The sequence below is a fragment of the Lepisosteus platostomus genome, chromosome 14 (genome assembly GCF_059453375.1).
Source record: "Lepisosteus platostomus isolate fLepPlt1 chromosome 14, fLepPlt1.hap1, whole genome shotgun sequence".
Lineage (NCBI taxonomy): Eukaryota > Metazoa > Chordata > Actinopteri > Semionotiformes > Lepisosteidae > Lepisosteus > Lepisosteus platostomus.
Genome location: NC_142624.1, coordinates 20,427,057 through 20,443,005, shown reverse-complemented (window position 1 = coordinate 20,443,005; position 15,949 = coordinate 20,427,057). Strand labels below are relative to the sequence as shown.

Here is a 15,949-nt window from a genome sequence, read left to right as displayed (position 1 = left end):
GGATCTTCTGGTATTATAACTGTAGAGTTATGTGAAGTTATTATTATTATAGAAGAAGCATTTCTTATGTACAGTATATTTCATTGAGATTGTATATACATATTTCTTAATTTGCTGATATTAAAAACAAATATATTCTAAGGAACAGGTTAAGGTCTATTCCTTTCTGAAAAGAGAAGAAACACAAAGTTTCAGTTGTGGAGCCTTCTTCAGGTGTGTTTGACCACAGCCGAAATGTAGTGTCTCTTTTCTTTTTAGCATGGATTAAACCTTTACCTGTTCCTTTGCAGTCTATGCATGCTGACGCAGTTACCTACTTAAATCTGTTGTAATACTGGATGCCCAACACCCTTAATTGGTGCCCATGAAGGATTGTGAGATACAGAAAGCACTGCACTGAATATTGTAAGGTTTTTGATATGTTCAGAAAGATAAAAATATGTTTGAATTTTATAATACTTTGCACTGTTACCTAGGGTGTCTGAAAATGAAACAGAAACATTGTCAAATTATGTTGCAAGTACTTTTTTAAAGATACAGTAAATGTTTCTCAGAACAATAGTGTGTTGCTCTGCGTGCACAGTTACTGTATAAAGAGTAAAAATCTGGATACTCATTATCAAGCAAAATAACATTAAGTGATTAAATACGTTATGTTAATTCACTGGGTTCAAATATAAATATTTATATTAATATTTATATAAATATGAATTCACTGGGTTCAAATATAAATATAAGTTTGATTGTAGGGTAAAAATATACATTTTAGAAATTTTCAACTGTGTTCGGCACTTCTGTTCTGAAACCTTTATCTGCTGTTTTTTTATACATTATCATTTAATGTCCTGCACACAACATAAGTCATTTCAAGTTATTTTTAGTAATATAAACAGAAGTCTAGGAAGACGCAGTCTGGGTGTAATTATTTAACAATATTTTATCTTTAAAAATACATCTCATCGAAAGCTTTTAAAGCTTTTAAAGTTTCACAACAGCATAAAATAGTCATTTTTCCTATATTAAAATTCTTACTCTTCTTCCTGAAAATTTATAGCAGCTCACACTACTGTCATTTATTAAGGGAAGTTTTGGAATGGCTGCTTCTCTAATTTGAATAGCTGCCATTTCAGTTGCTATCCAGACAGGTCAGTGTAATGCAGCAGAAATGGCAGGCCCTTTACAGGCTATTAACACATACTTGTATAGATGAAGTGATCCTTAGTCTGTTGTTGGTTTACCATGAAATCTAGTGTTTGTTAGTATTGGAAAGGAGATATGTCATTGTTTTTTCTTCTGGAGCAGAATGTAAGTCAAATAGCTTGGTTCTTAAAAGTCATTGTCAGACTATGAAAAGGCCATGTACTGTAAAAGAGAAACGTGTGTGGTCTTTGATTGTTTTTTTAGTTACTGTATCCATAGCAAATCTGTCCTTCTTACATTAGGCAGCATCTTCCTCCCACACACAGGGCGGACAGCAGGCTAGGAATGTGTTGATGTACTGTAAATCATACCTTCTCATATCTAGCCCAAAATATTTGCCACATATGTAGAATGATAAAATCCGTTTATGATCAATTACAGTATGTGATTTAAGGTACGTCCATATCCAAATAAACTGAAAATACATAATAAATGTTTGCATATTATAAACAAAATGTACATGGTAAAAAACAAATGAAGTACTGGTAGCTCTATATCCAAATATTCCTTTCATTTAGTGAGTTATTTTTTTATTTTCCATTTCAGAGTGTAAATGTTTATACAATTTAAGGCTTTGCAATGCAAATGTAAGATAATCTTTTACACAGTAGGTTCAGGGGAGTAATGATTAAGTGTTAATCTGTGTTAGGATAAATTATGATATCTGTGAAAAATAATGGTTTGCAGCCAAAACAATTTTTTCTTGTATGTATGGTAAAAAAGACTGTTGCATTAAGTAGCTTTACTGTGTTAAAAATTCACGAGCTCCTTCATTTTGGAGACATAATGTGGGACCAGTGTTCTATGTTTGGAGCACGATAAACAGGGATGACAGTAGACCCAGGATATATAGTAACTGGGTGATAATTGCTGGTATTTCATTCAGAATTCATCACGGTACCTCAGCTGGTCTCCTCTCTTAGCAGCTTTTCTCAGCTGTTTGGCATTAAAGGAAGGCTGTTTTTTTTGCCTTACCCGATAACAAATCAGATTGCTTGACAATAATGACATCTGCACCAAGATGCATGCATAAATCACATTTACACCCATTCATGCACTTTTGAAACAACCTTTTGAGATCCCTCTGCTTTTCTGTTACTCTTCTGAATGAGCATTAGTAGACATTCAGCAAATTGTAAGATTTTATGTACTGTATGTATAAAGCTAATTATTCTGTTATGCCACAAGTACAATCCATTGATTGTGCATTAACTAATTAGTTGGGAAGGTGAACTAATTGCAATAAATTATAATGAATTACATTTGACTTATTGATTGTTTGTTGTAGTCCTTGAATATGCTGTATGCATCAGCCAAATTAAGAAACAGCTGCTCTGTTTTCACCAGGTAATAAAAAAAACAATATATGAGAGAAAACTGATTCCTGCTGATGTAAGATATTTTGAACAATTGGATTAAGAACATAGTGAAACCATAACAATTGTATTTTAATCTATTTTTTACTCCAATGCTGAGTGAATTGACTCAAATTTTGCTATAAACGTAAAATCTGTGCACAGTAACATCAAGGGAGAGTAAAGTCTTTTAAAAAAAAGAAAACAGAATTTAAAATCTTTTTCATTCTGTAAAAAAACTCAAATTCTGTATATAAAGATCAAAGATTATTTGATGGAATTAGTGTATAAATGAAGGGCTTCACCATTAGTTAAAAAAGGCAAGACAAACTTTATTCAATTTCTCTATTTTGTTTCATGCAATTATAGTCACTTTTTATATTACAGTACATGTTAACAAGGGTGCAGCTCTGAATTTTACAACTGAATGGATTTAGCTGCCAAATTGCTTGCTTTTCTTAATTGTTACTTTATTACACTTGATGAGATTACAATAATGAAGCTTTTTTTATTTATATGGGGGGCACATTTGCATAAATGATTGTGTATTACCGTATAATAAGAGGGCTGGGTAAAAGGGTCTTTCATAAAGGCGAGTTGTTTTCAGGAGAAACCACATGCCAAACAGGAAAAGCAACCAGATTTTTTAGTGGCGCTGTAACTAGAGGAGCTCTTCAAATGCAACTGTTTTGTGCCGTATATTCACAACAATGATGGTGATGTTTGACAATGCTTGACCAAAATATTGTGATTTAGGGCCAGTGTATTATGTAATTTCTCTCATACATTCATTTATTTTTTGCTTTTGTGATATTACGGATTTTTGTGCATGATTTTTCAATATTAGAGTCTCAAGTACTGATTAACAACTGACTATAGTTTCCTAAAAGGAAATTACTAACAGTCAGCCTAGCCACTGTAGAATGTCATAAAACCCCAACTAAAGAGATACAGTACATGGAATCAATTCCTGAAATCAAATGCAATTTTTGGTTTTTCAGTATTTAAGGAATTGTGGACTACCCCTGCTTTCTTGGTACAGCTGCCAACCACAGCAAACCATTGTACAGAGTTCTAGGCAATGCTTCAAAAGGGCCAGTCTGGTTGGAGTGGAACTAGTAAGGTTGATTGCTTTTCCTGAGACATTACATCACCTGTACTGAAATGTTATACTAAATATACTCAATTATACAAATTCATTACAAACACATGTAATTCATACACTAAAACAGAAATTTGTAGTTACAGTTTTTCAGTTCTTTTTTGAGCCTTGACTTCATATTTTTCTCACTGATTGTTTATGCACATGCAAAATATATGAGCCTGTTGTCTTATTCTTTAAAATAGATTTGTTTTGTAGCTACATACAGTAGTACATCTGATACCATAATGGCCTGACATTAAACTCTATTTATAAGATTTAATGTATATTCATTCATAGCAGAACTGCACACAACTGTAAGCCAGTATTGTTTCTGGCATTTTAATCAGTTATGTGGAGCGTGAATTGTTCAATGACATTTCGTTAACAACACAGTATGGCTATGAGAGAGTATACAGTGGTTCCTTTCCAAATAAATCACTGAAAAGTCTTCTAAAACTTTTTAATTAACTGTAAAAAAAAAATATTTGCCAAATTGTAGCACTATTGACATCTTACTTTTTTGTGTTCCCATCCTGTTCATTTTTCTTTTTTTTCCACAGTAAAATATACTTGCTCTGGTTACTTAAATATGGATGATATAAAAACACCAAATTGTTTTTAAAGAAAACTGAACTTCTGAACTGGAATGAAATTCAGAGATGCGGTTCAAAAAAAGAAAATAAACAAAGAAAGTTTAATTTATGTGTGAATCATTGTTGAGCTATTTTTTTCCAATTTGTTTCAAATTAGGTTATCCCAGCAGAGGTAACATGTACGTGATAGGCTTTTTGTTGTTGTTGTAAAATATAATGTTTTGAATCAGTCCTGCTATATGAAAAAATGACAAAAAAATGTTACAGTAAATAAATAATATTTATATTATATAATATATTTATATTCTGGTAATTTCGTAGGTTTCGTAGATAAACCTCACTAGTATTTGTTATAGTTTTTGTCTTGTAAGAGGAACTTGACTGAAGTGATTAAGTTAAAATTACGTTTATCTTGATTAAATCTTCCATTTTATGTTCTATAGATTTTTTCTGCAGACTTTAAAAAAAATCGAATTAGCTTGCATTAACTGGAATATTTACTGAAGGACTGCAAATGCATTATAGATGCCTATAATGCATTTTTAATGCAGTTTAAACTACTTTGGCCTTTTTGTACTTGTTCCTCAGTTACAGCAGAATGGGTCCTGTACTTAAGCATTTTGTGGATTAAGGAAAATGTACATTTGCACACCAGCTGCACTCACTAAAATGCTTACTCCATGAATATTTTGTCCAACACTTTGTAGGTGCCATTTTCACAAGAACATAAAGTGCAATTTATACTGATGGATATGGAAAAGTTAGACCTTCAGAACAGATTCTATTGAACACTCAACACTTTCAGAAGTACATTAATTATTTATCTTACCTTGCAGAAAAGCCCAGCTCAACACAGGCAGTGCTTGCGGGTATTCATGTCAGTTATATAAACGTTGCTATAATTATATACTGTATACATAGATTATATATAAGTGTATAAATATACAATATTTGGCTTGTCAAGGTTGAACTACAGTATACAATATGCTATATACCATTTGCCCCATGTTGTTCTTCACAATTCAACAACACCACCACATGATAGCTGACATTTCTAGATAATACCTTCTTCTTTAAGATTTTTAAAAACATAGACAGCCTGTAATGGCATTTTGGAAAGTAACCCTCAAAACCTTCCTACTATGACTCTCATGTCATGGGACAAAACTGCTCTTGTGGCTTCATAACACTCATTAATATAATTTTGGAATTCTCTTACTCAGCTGTTTCAAAATCTTCAGAGTGAGTATGACTCATAAGCGTATCTGGACTCTTTACGGAAAACCATTTGCTATACCTGGCCATAGAAAAAGTCTATTAAGGGATTTTTTTTTCAATAGAAGAATGCCTGGAGGTCAGACGTCTGTAGCCGATTTATGTCTCCCTCTGAGTCTCTGAGTAATTCCTTCAGCATGCTTGTTGTGAGTTTAGAGCTATTTCAGTAACTATGATGGACATTGGGTCCCTCTGCTACTCCCACAGGGACTTCATAGAGTCAGCAAAGCTTAGGTATTTACATGCATTTGTATTCTAGTACCATGTTAAATGACAACATTCCATAGATTTACTTATAAAAAGCATATGTGAAATTTGAAAATGAGGTAAAAGAGCATTAGTATGTTAAGGTTGTGACAGGGGTAGATTTTCTGGGAAGGCTTTGTATCCTCTTTTAAGGTCAGAGGTTGTTCTTTTGGTAGATATATTAAATTGTTAGAAAGGTTTGCATTAATTTAAAAATTGAAAATTGAAAAGGCTGGATAATGCATTGGTGCATAATCCAAGTGCTTGTACCTGTGGGAAAAAAAAAACTGCAAAACAAATTTCACAATATGAGAAAAAGTTGTGCTGTTGAATTATAACTATGACATCATTACCACCACCAGTCCCATCTGGTGACATCTGCTGTTTCACATTTGAAATAGAAGTAAGTGTGGGGCGGTAAACACTCAAACAGACACTTATTAATAGAAAACCTATTTTGGTGTATATTTTTATTAGGGTATTGCTTCTGCCTAGATTAATCTTAGTCTTGGGCAATGTTTGACAACTGCACACAGCACAGCAAATACTATATGTTATGGTGTCTGTCATAGTTTGCTGTATATCTTTTAAGGACAACAAGTAAACATTAATTTCATGCATTATGTTAAAAACATAAATGGTAGGAATACAGTACATACAAGGTAAAAGCAGAAGCTATTAATGTTTAAAAGTAACAGAACTGCAATTCTACACATTTCACATACAGTATTCTTTGCTTTTATATAAGTTACCAAGGAGATCCATTAGGAAACTGTAATAATAGCTGAGTCATAGTTATCTTAAAAACTGTTAAGTTGTTACAGATTTTGGAGTGAAATTTATTCATGTTGACCCTTACATGACCTATCATAACAACATGTGAAAGAAGCTTTTCAACTTCCCTTGGTTATTGCCAGTGAACTGGATCTACCCTGATCACAATGATTAGATGTATGGTGTGGTATGATATATAAGATGCATGCATGGAAGATTTAGGTCTCACTCTAATGACCAGTGACACACTATAGAAGGGCCCCATCATGAATAAAACTCTTTTAGAGGCTGGATTGAAACCCAAAACATTGTGCTGTGCTAATCATAATCATCAGCACCAGGTCTCAAATTAATTTTCTGTCATTGCGTGAAACACAAAGAGGACTTTTTTTGTTGAAAACTTTCAAATTTTAGCAAAACTGTAAAAAAAAAAAGAGAAATCCATTTACTGTATAAGCTGTATTGGAATTGTTGGAAGATATTCACACACTCACAAGTTTGGGAGTGATGACAACAAAAGTCAAATTTCCTCCCTGCTGTTTTAAATCATTATCATTTTCAATGTCATTTCTCCCAGCTATATCATAATCCCATCCTGCTCTTTTCACATTTTGTCTCACGCATCTATCCCAACTCATCTCCACTTTTGCAGCTTGGAGCTCCACCCCTTGGTTAACTCCTCACTCTGCATGGGGGACCCAGCCTCCTACTGTAGCTCTGTAAGCAGAGTTAAGTCAGATCTCACTATACCTACAGTACAGTACATGCTCCAGCAACATCCTCAAATGGAAAATGCATAAAAACAACTGAGAGTGTAAATTCAAAGAACCACTGTATATACAGCCTAAGACTGCATGTGAATTTATAGATACAATTTAACAAGCAGGTAGTGGTGTATTAATTTCCTTGACTGTCAAGAAATTAATTTTTAACTTGATAATCCAGAAACTTCCTAATGGTATCTGGTTGAAGCTTTAAATAGTTAATTTATTGTCTATTGAATGTACCCGTCCAATAAAGAGCTGGTTCTGGTATTTCTTATTATGGTTTCTAAAAATCCATTTGATCAAGAGGGGACAAAACTTCAAGCTGAAACCCATAAGTGTGTTCAATCAACCTGTTAGGCAGTTTAGCAGATCTGTTACTCAACATAGCACGGGAGTGAAAATAACACATTCCAGAATGAATCACACTGAAATCCACTGGTAACCGTATTAGGTAGAGAAGGCAGTTTTATTAACATTCTGCATTTCAAAGATGACAAGATGCCTCTGAGATTTATGTTATGTAGTACACATCTCTTAGTAATATTTAATTTTAACAAACATATTACCTCACTTTAAAAATCCCACCCATGTCTGAAACAGAAGGAACATTTTGTACCATTTTATTGACTGCATTGCATTTTATTGGCATGAGCTTCATCACTAACTTTTCTTGGCTGTTCCAGACTTTCCACAGTGGGTGTCACTACTCAGCTGACAATGGTATCTATCAATATATCTCATCAAATACACTTGGCTTAGAGAACCTACACGCTGTTATTACAAAAAGTTTAACTTTATATTTTTTAATGCTGTTTAAGTTCTGGAGAGATGACAACGGGCAAGTTCAATCAGTCTTGAGATGCCCTAAATCGTAATCATTTTTGACATAACGTTGTCACATTAGAAATTATAATGTGAACTACACAGTTCAAATTATAGCCCCTTAGCCACTTTTCTCCCTCACATTCATCTTTTGCATCCCTCCTGCACCCAATCTCCACCTTTGCAGCCGCCCCTTGGACACTCCTCACTCTGCATGGGGTTCCCAGCCTCCTTGTCCTATGGCCAGGTGGTTAGCCCTCAGCCAAACAGGTTAAGCCAAAGTTTGCTATGACTAAAACACTCAATGAACTTACTTCTTGGATGTTGTTATTCCTAGTTTAAAAATGCTAAAGACAAAAAACTAGTTTTAGTTGTTACAAAGAAGTCTCTTGAGTTGTTGAAGTTTAAGCATCCTTTTGGTTTTTGCAACTTGCAAATCAAATATTTTGCTAGTTAACCATTTTTTTAAATGTACTGTGATTCAGCTTTTGAGTCTTGGAGAATATCTGTACTGAAATGATCCTGACTTTAGAGTTTTCTGTTAATGGCTAAACCATTCCATAATATGTTATTAATTAAACAGCTACCATCACGCAGTATGGGGCAAAAGGCTGAGATGAAAAGAAACAGCATAAGTTATTTTCAAACCCTGTGCATGAGGTATGAATAAACAAAAAAAGTATTTGTTTAAAGCACACGATATAAGCATGTAAGCATACTGTATATGTCTTCCTTAAAACTATGTTAACACTATTTATAAATACAATGTTATAGGAACAATGGTTCCAATATCCTTCTACATATGACTATTATGTTTATTATTTCTTTTATTTTAGCATTTGGTTTTGAGTTCTTTTCTTCATACATTTTATCAGTATCTTTACATAAAGGGCAATGTTTAATTGTTTTGCAATAAAGAACCTATCCATCCATTTTCAGTCACTTTCACTTTATATTTTAAAGATCACAATGAGCCAGTGTCTAATTTGGCAGGCAGCAGGTCCAAGGTCAAGGTGGTATTACACCCTGGATGGAACTCAAATGCCTCAAATGCCAAGACACATACACATCCAGTATACATAAGGAGGCGTGGCAGAGTAGCTAGAGAGTGAGGAAGTACAGTATGGCAATTTAGAGACAGTTATGAACCACCCAATGTCCTCAATATTCCGGTTGGGAAGAAACCAGAGTACTAAGAAAAATCATCTGGACGTGGAGACATCATTCAGGTTCCATGTACAATTTGCTCTAGGCTCGTCATTGTGCCTTCTTATAATAAATAATGCCACACAAATTTGACAGTAGGAAATTCTATAGAGGAAATTGCAAATGCACTATTGTTGCTCCTTTAAGTAAAATATATAATAATAATTGTAAATGGAAATAAAAAAAATAATTTAAAATGACTTATAAGATTCTATGAACTACCAATGTTGTTGTAATTATTATTGTTATATTTTTACACATCTTCTGAAATAGAATTGGACTAGGTAATGTTGAAGTGGAAAAAAACATTATAGAAGTATAATCCCTTCTGACATATATAACAGAAAATTAAATCAATCTTAATCAAATGAATCTCAATTTCAGTTCATTATTTATTGGAAGAATAAGAGAGACTGCTGTGTATATGCGCGGTTTTCACCTGTTGAGCTGTTGAGCAAAGTATTGAGTCATTTTCAGATAGATTGAAAGATTGATTTTCTTTTATCCTAATCATGTTCTCTCATTACCTAATACTCAATGAGTCTCTCATAGGCTTGCTGCCACTCTGTTCTCTTCAATCCCACCCTTTTCCCCACCCAGCTAACAGAGGGTGTGGGTCCCTAAACTGAGACACAGATTGTTTCTGTTTTCCGATGGAACGTTCAACAGCTGGAAAATTTTTTCCCTTTCAGATTCGTGGCTGTTTTCCATTTTGCATACAGTACTGGAGTCTAACACCTTTTTTCTTCTTTTTTAAAGCAACCTTCTGTTTGTATTTTAGCTTGCTTCTCTGTATGCATACAGTTTGTATCCATATATGAGCTGCGTTTTGTTTTGCATTCTAAGTATGAGAGAACAGAGGGGACATATCAGTCTGTTGTACACTGACTGTAGACTGGCCGGAGTGATGTCATGCTATGAGGCACATAGCTGTAAGATGATAAAGTCCTCCCCAGGGGGGGGACTCCCACTAAGAAGGGTTGCATTCAGACTTTGCTGAACCAAATCAATCCAGGCTCTGGAAAGAGCTGTAGGGAAGGACACGGCACAAGAATCCAGGACCTGTCTTCCTGTGTACTTTATAGAGCTGCAGCTGCTCCTGTAACAATATGTTTATGTACAGGAGAACGTCCATTTTAGAATTTTAAAACAAACTATGTGTTTCTGTTCTGTAATCTACAAAGTTAATTTGTCTGGATTTTCAGGAGAGAAACAACAAGACAGGTAGGTAATTATTAATTTTATTAAATACAGACAGGTGGAAATTCTAATGAAAAAAAATCAGACTACTTACAAAATTAATTTAGCATAGCTTTTGCTTACTGTAATGTTTGAATCATACTGTATGCTGCTGTTGTTATCCTATACATATTTTCTTAGTTGTGCAGAAATTGATTGGTGAACTGTACAATAATAGCCATTTCATAACATTTTTCCCATGGTTAAGAAGGTGGAAGATCAAGTTTTACATTTTTAAATGGCTTTTAGTTGATGATGCAATGGGAATGTTCACATTCGTAATGAAGCTAATGGAAGTTTTAAAATAACAAAATGCTAAGTTTGCCTCCTGTGTATAGCAGAGTATCCTGAACTCATTTCTACAGTAGTTTGATTCTATAGACTCTTTGGAATTTCCTGGAGGTTGTCATTGACAACTGCACCCAAATTTATGGATAGGGATGAGGTCCATTTTTTCCAAAAATCATGTGTAAACGACAAAGGAAGCGCCTGGGTGTGTTGTAAAAATGAAACAAAATCACTGAAGAGTCTTGTCTATCTATAAAATAGATTTAAAAGAGCAGCAACATTTTCCTATTGTATTTTTGTTACAGAAATTGTTTAAATCAACAGTGTCACATGAAATTATGTATATTTCTTTCACAGCTTTTAAATAATGGTATAATAAGTAGAAGAACTGAAGTATTTGGTGAGAAAGTTTCTGTATATCTTACTATGTTTAAGAATGCATTCACGTCTATAGAAGCCATACTGTAATTTTATTTTTGATATATTGTATCTCAATTTGCTAACCCTGCATTTTTAAAACTGGGATTTTGGGGCATTTTAATACAGCTGTTAAGTTTGAAAAGCTCATTTATACAAAGGGCAACTGTGTGAAGTAAGACCCTAGATCAGTGATTCTCAAACTTTTTGGACCAAGTACCACCCCTGATCAAACCAAAGCATCCAAGTTCCACCTACAGTACAAGTCATTTTCTCATAGGAACCACAGAAAATCTCAATGACCAACATGAATGCACGCACACACACACTCTCACACACATATAATAAAAATAGCGCTGCGCACTTAGATAATTTTGATAATACTGCCCTGTAGCCGTTTTCCGACGTTTGCTAACACTAGCAGTGCTGTCTGTGTCAGGTTCAGCACCAGAGCTAGTGTCAGTGACCGATGTATAATACTCCTCGTTCTCAACAGGTGTGCGTGATCTATTGGAGCTGGAGCTGGCGTCAGTACTCTTGGTGTCTATTCCTTTCAGCCACGACATAATACTTGATTTTTGCGAGGTATTAATTTTAGATCATTTGTTCTGTTGGAAAATGAGGCTCTAAGCTGTGTCTTTGAAAGCTCAAGAGGAGTATGAACACTGAAGTATTAGCATGAACTATATCGACATAGCTAAGTACATATTGTAGGCTGCGTATTTGACACATAAACTAATTTGATTAAAATAGAAAATATGAAAACCCGTCTCAAGCTTTCTGAAACCGATTACATTTTTACATAATTTTTAATGATACAATTTTTAATTCCCAATTTCTCAGTGAACACAACAAATTTCCAGGGTCATCTGACACATCACTTGGGTGCGCTCCACGTACTGTACCACCAGTGGTACACGTACCACAGTTTGAGAACCACTACCCTAGATAATTTTCAGCACACACTCCCAAGTAAAAAAATATATTAAGTCTAAGAAAGTTAATCCTTTTACATTCTTATATATTTTTTAGTCTCGGGGAGTCATAAGTGCCCTGGTACATTCGAAAATGAAATATTTTTTAAATATCTGTTTACATCACAATTATTTGCAAATTTGATTTTTCATTGGCTTCATTTGCATACAATGCCTGGGGCTATACTGTTCATGGACAAAGAGGTTCTGCTAATGATTTCAGTACAATATGCTACTAATTTAAATGACCAGTTGCCTATAAACAACCAGCAACCACAGACTACACTCATGGTTCTGTGTTAAAATTTACAATCCCACTAATTCTGTAAAGCAGCTGTGTTGAGCATTGCTACAGAACAACCCAGAATTCTGAGGAGCTTGCAAATCAAACAGCAAGAGAAACCTATCTCTGGACCTTTCAGTTTTAGATGGGGACATAGTGAAGTGGGAGCCTGGACTTTTGATTGTGATTTGAGGTGCTGAGAGGTAGGTGTAACTACTAATGATAGATACTGTAAATCAAAACAGTACTACAGGTTTTGGTAAGTCTGAAGAACACTTCCAATGTTTACTTCTAACATTCATTGTTTTACATGGATTTTTAAAGTGGCAAAAATGTTTATTAGATTCCAGATGTATCACATCTAAATATTTGTATTTTAATTTCTTTTTTGTAAATATCAGAATATTGTGTTGAATTACCAATGATATCTATAGCTTACTGTTGTCTAGGTTTAGTTAGTTGTTACTATTGTATAGGTTTAGTTAGAATCATTTGTGCAAGGTGGAAATACACTAAAGTGTAGGACAGTGATTAGTGTAGTCTGTATGCTCCAAAACGTTTTACAGCACATAAACTGCAGCTGTTTTGTAGACAAGATAATTTCCTTCAATTATCTGGCATGCAGAAAGACACTGCAAAATCACATGGTGATAGACAGATGCAACGTGACAACTTCTTGGACTTTCAGAGATGTTGGCAGGTCTATTAATAGGCAGGGTCTGAAACCAAAGTCATATCATTGTTTGGGTCATGGTCAAAATGAAACCTTTGCTCATTGTCACACTTACGACTAACATGTTTTGACAATAGCTGACCAAGGGGAACAATGAGAACATTGTTAATTTAGCAGCACTGTAAACACAAAGGCCTACAAAACTGACCAGTAGCAGTTTAGAGCTGTAAGTAGGAGGGAACAGGCTGAGAAAACCTACTGCTTGTGTGTTTAGGAAATGTTTTGCTTTGATTCCAAGGAGTCAGGAAATACCATAAGGCACTTATTTCTTAAGACAGTTTTCCATTTCTGACTCATTCCTCTGGCTCCGTAACTCATAACTTTTCCTGGGAAGATCCTATAGCCTTTAAGGACTCATCAGAGATTTAGAAAGGCAGTGCTGAGAAAAAAGAGAGATGGTTATGTGGGACTATCTGGGCCTAATCAATACCAGACCATTTATGGAGAACTGGTAAGATTTTTCCAATGTAAAAGGTGCTATAGAGTTGGACTAAGTTTATTATATGTTTTCTACTATTGCACTGAAAAAATATATTCAGCATATATTCTTGCAGTTACTGTATGAGCCTCTGGTAATTGGAGTGTGTGTATTTACAGTATTTTAACTCAAAATAAAGTTATAATTCAAAAACCAAAGCTATGTATCTATACTTCATGTATTTCCCCCTATTTATATTTCAAAAGTAAGCAATGTGCCATAGAGACATCATTAATGTACAGAAATATTTTAAAAACAGCACAATGTTTATTAGATTCAATAACAAACAATAACCTCGAAAAGTGCTTTGCAGATGTATAAACAACCTCTAAAAAACTGATGTTTTCAATGTACTATTTGACATTGAAACCCACAGAAGCCATGATTTCAAGTCTGGTTCAAAGGGAAAGAAGTAAATCAAAAGTTGTGCATCGGTATGGTATGCATTTCACAAAGATTACTTTATCTAAGCTCTATGTGTAATGACCAGGTCAGCAAAAGAAGAAGAAAAAGGTTTTGTTGGCACAAAAATGACCTTGTTTCAATAATTGAATAACTTTTAGTTTTCTGATGGGTTTTTTATTCCCCCCTCACTGTTATTTTTTTGTGTTTGAGAAAACTGGCAGATGCATTCTGCATTTTCTGTGAAGTCAGCACATTAACCCAAGGACTTCAGGTGTTAATAATTAGCATTCTGGGTCTAGAAATTCAAACCCAGCCTTGTTTTCCCTAAACATATGCGACTTTTTTTTCTATGTGTTAAAGAAATGAAGAAACACTTGTTTTTATTCAATCAGATAAAAACAGGGTAATGATAATTGCTTATACTTATATAGCGCTTTTATGGACACTCCACTCAAAGCGCTTTACAGGTAATGGGGACTCCCCTCCACCACCACCAATGTGCAGCATCCACCTGGATGATGCGACGGCAGCCATAGTGCGCCAGAACACTCACCACACATCAGATATCAGTGGGGAGGAGAGCAGACTTATGTAGCCAATTCATAGAGTGGGATTATTAGGAGGCCATGATTGGTAAGGGCCAATGGGAAATTTGGCCAGGACGCCGGGGTTACACCCCTACTCTTTTCGGGAGACACCCTGGGATTTTTAAATGACCACAGAGAGTCAGAACCTCGGTTTTACGTCTCATCCGAAGGATGGCACCTGTTTACAGTATAGTGTCCCCGTCACTATACTGGGGCATTAGGACCCACATGAACCGCAGGGTGAGCGCCCCCTGCTGGCCCCACTAACACCTCTTCCAGCAGCAACCTTAGTTTTTCCCAGGAGGTAACCCATCCAGGTACTAACCAGGCTCACACCTGCTTAGCTTCAGTGGGTTGCCAGTTGTGAGTTGCAAGGTGATATGGCTGCTGGCATTTTAATTGAAAATGTGTTATCTTGTAGTCAAATGTAGGTGGCTAGGTCAGAAATTATTATGGTATTCAGTTACAGAGAATGTAAAGAGTGTTTAGAAAATCATAGAAAAGCCCATCATTTCTGGAAAGCACAGTTGGTGACAGCAAAAATAATAAAAAAAACAGTACTTAAACTTTGTTACTTTTTGTGGTCACCCACACCTTGTTTATGAGGATATGAATGTTTGTGCAATTTTGTTAAGAGAAATCAAAGAGTCAGTTCAGTTCTTTAGAAGGGAAGAGGTTCTATGATTGCCTTAGAGAGCTAGTATCACAATTTCATTTGTAGTCAATCTGTAGTTAGGATGTATGTTTCTTATTTTAATTTTTATTTCATACTTGATCCTGTATTGGCCGGCACAGTGGTACGGTGGTCTTCATTGCTGTCTTGTAGTGATGGGGCCCTGGGTTCAATTCTGGATCTGGGGTGCTGTGTGTGTGGAGTTTCTACAGTATGTTCTCTGTGTGTTCACATGGGTTTCCCCTGGGTGCTCCGGTTTCCTCCCATAGTCCAAAGACATACTGGTACTGTAGGTTAGTTGGCTTCTCGGAAAACTGATCCTGGGTGTGAGTGAGTATTTGTGTCTGTGTGTGTCCTATGATGAATTGGCATCCTGTCCAGTTGCCTTGTGCCCATTGCTTGCTGAATCCTTTGTCTCTTAGATAAAGCATTTAGAAAAATGGTCTTTATAGTTTTTAGGATTGAAATAAAACTCCTTTTTTTCCTTTGA

At 35.0% G+C, this 15,949-nt stretch overlaps 1 protein-coding gene across 12 annotated transcripts in view; it reads left to right on the top strand.

Moving 5' to 3' along the window:
- tns1b (tensin 1b) overlaps positions 1 to 15,949 on the top strand; it is a 264,722-nt gene that overhangs the window by 211,048 nt on the left and 37,725 nt on the right. The gene's annotated exons all lie outside the window — the stretch shown is intronic.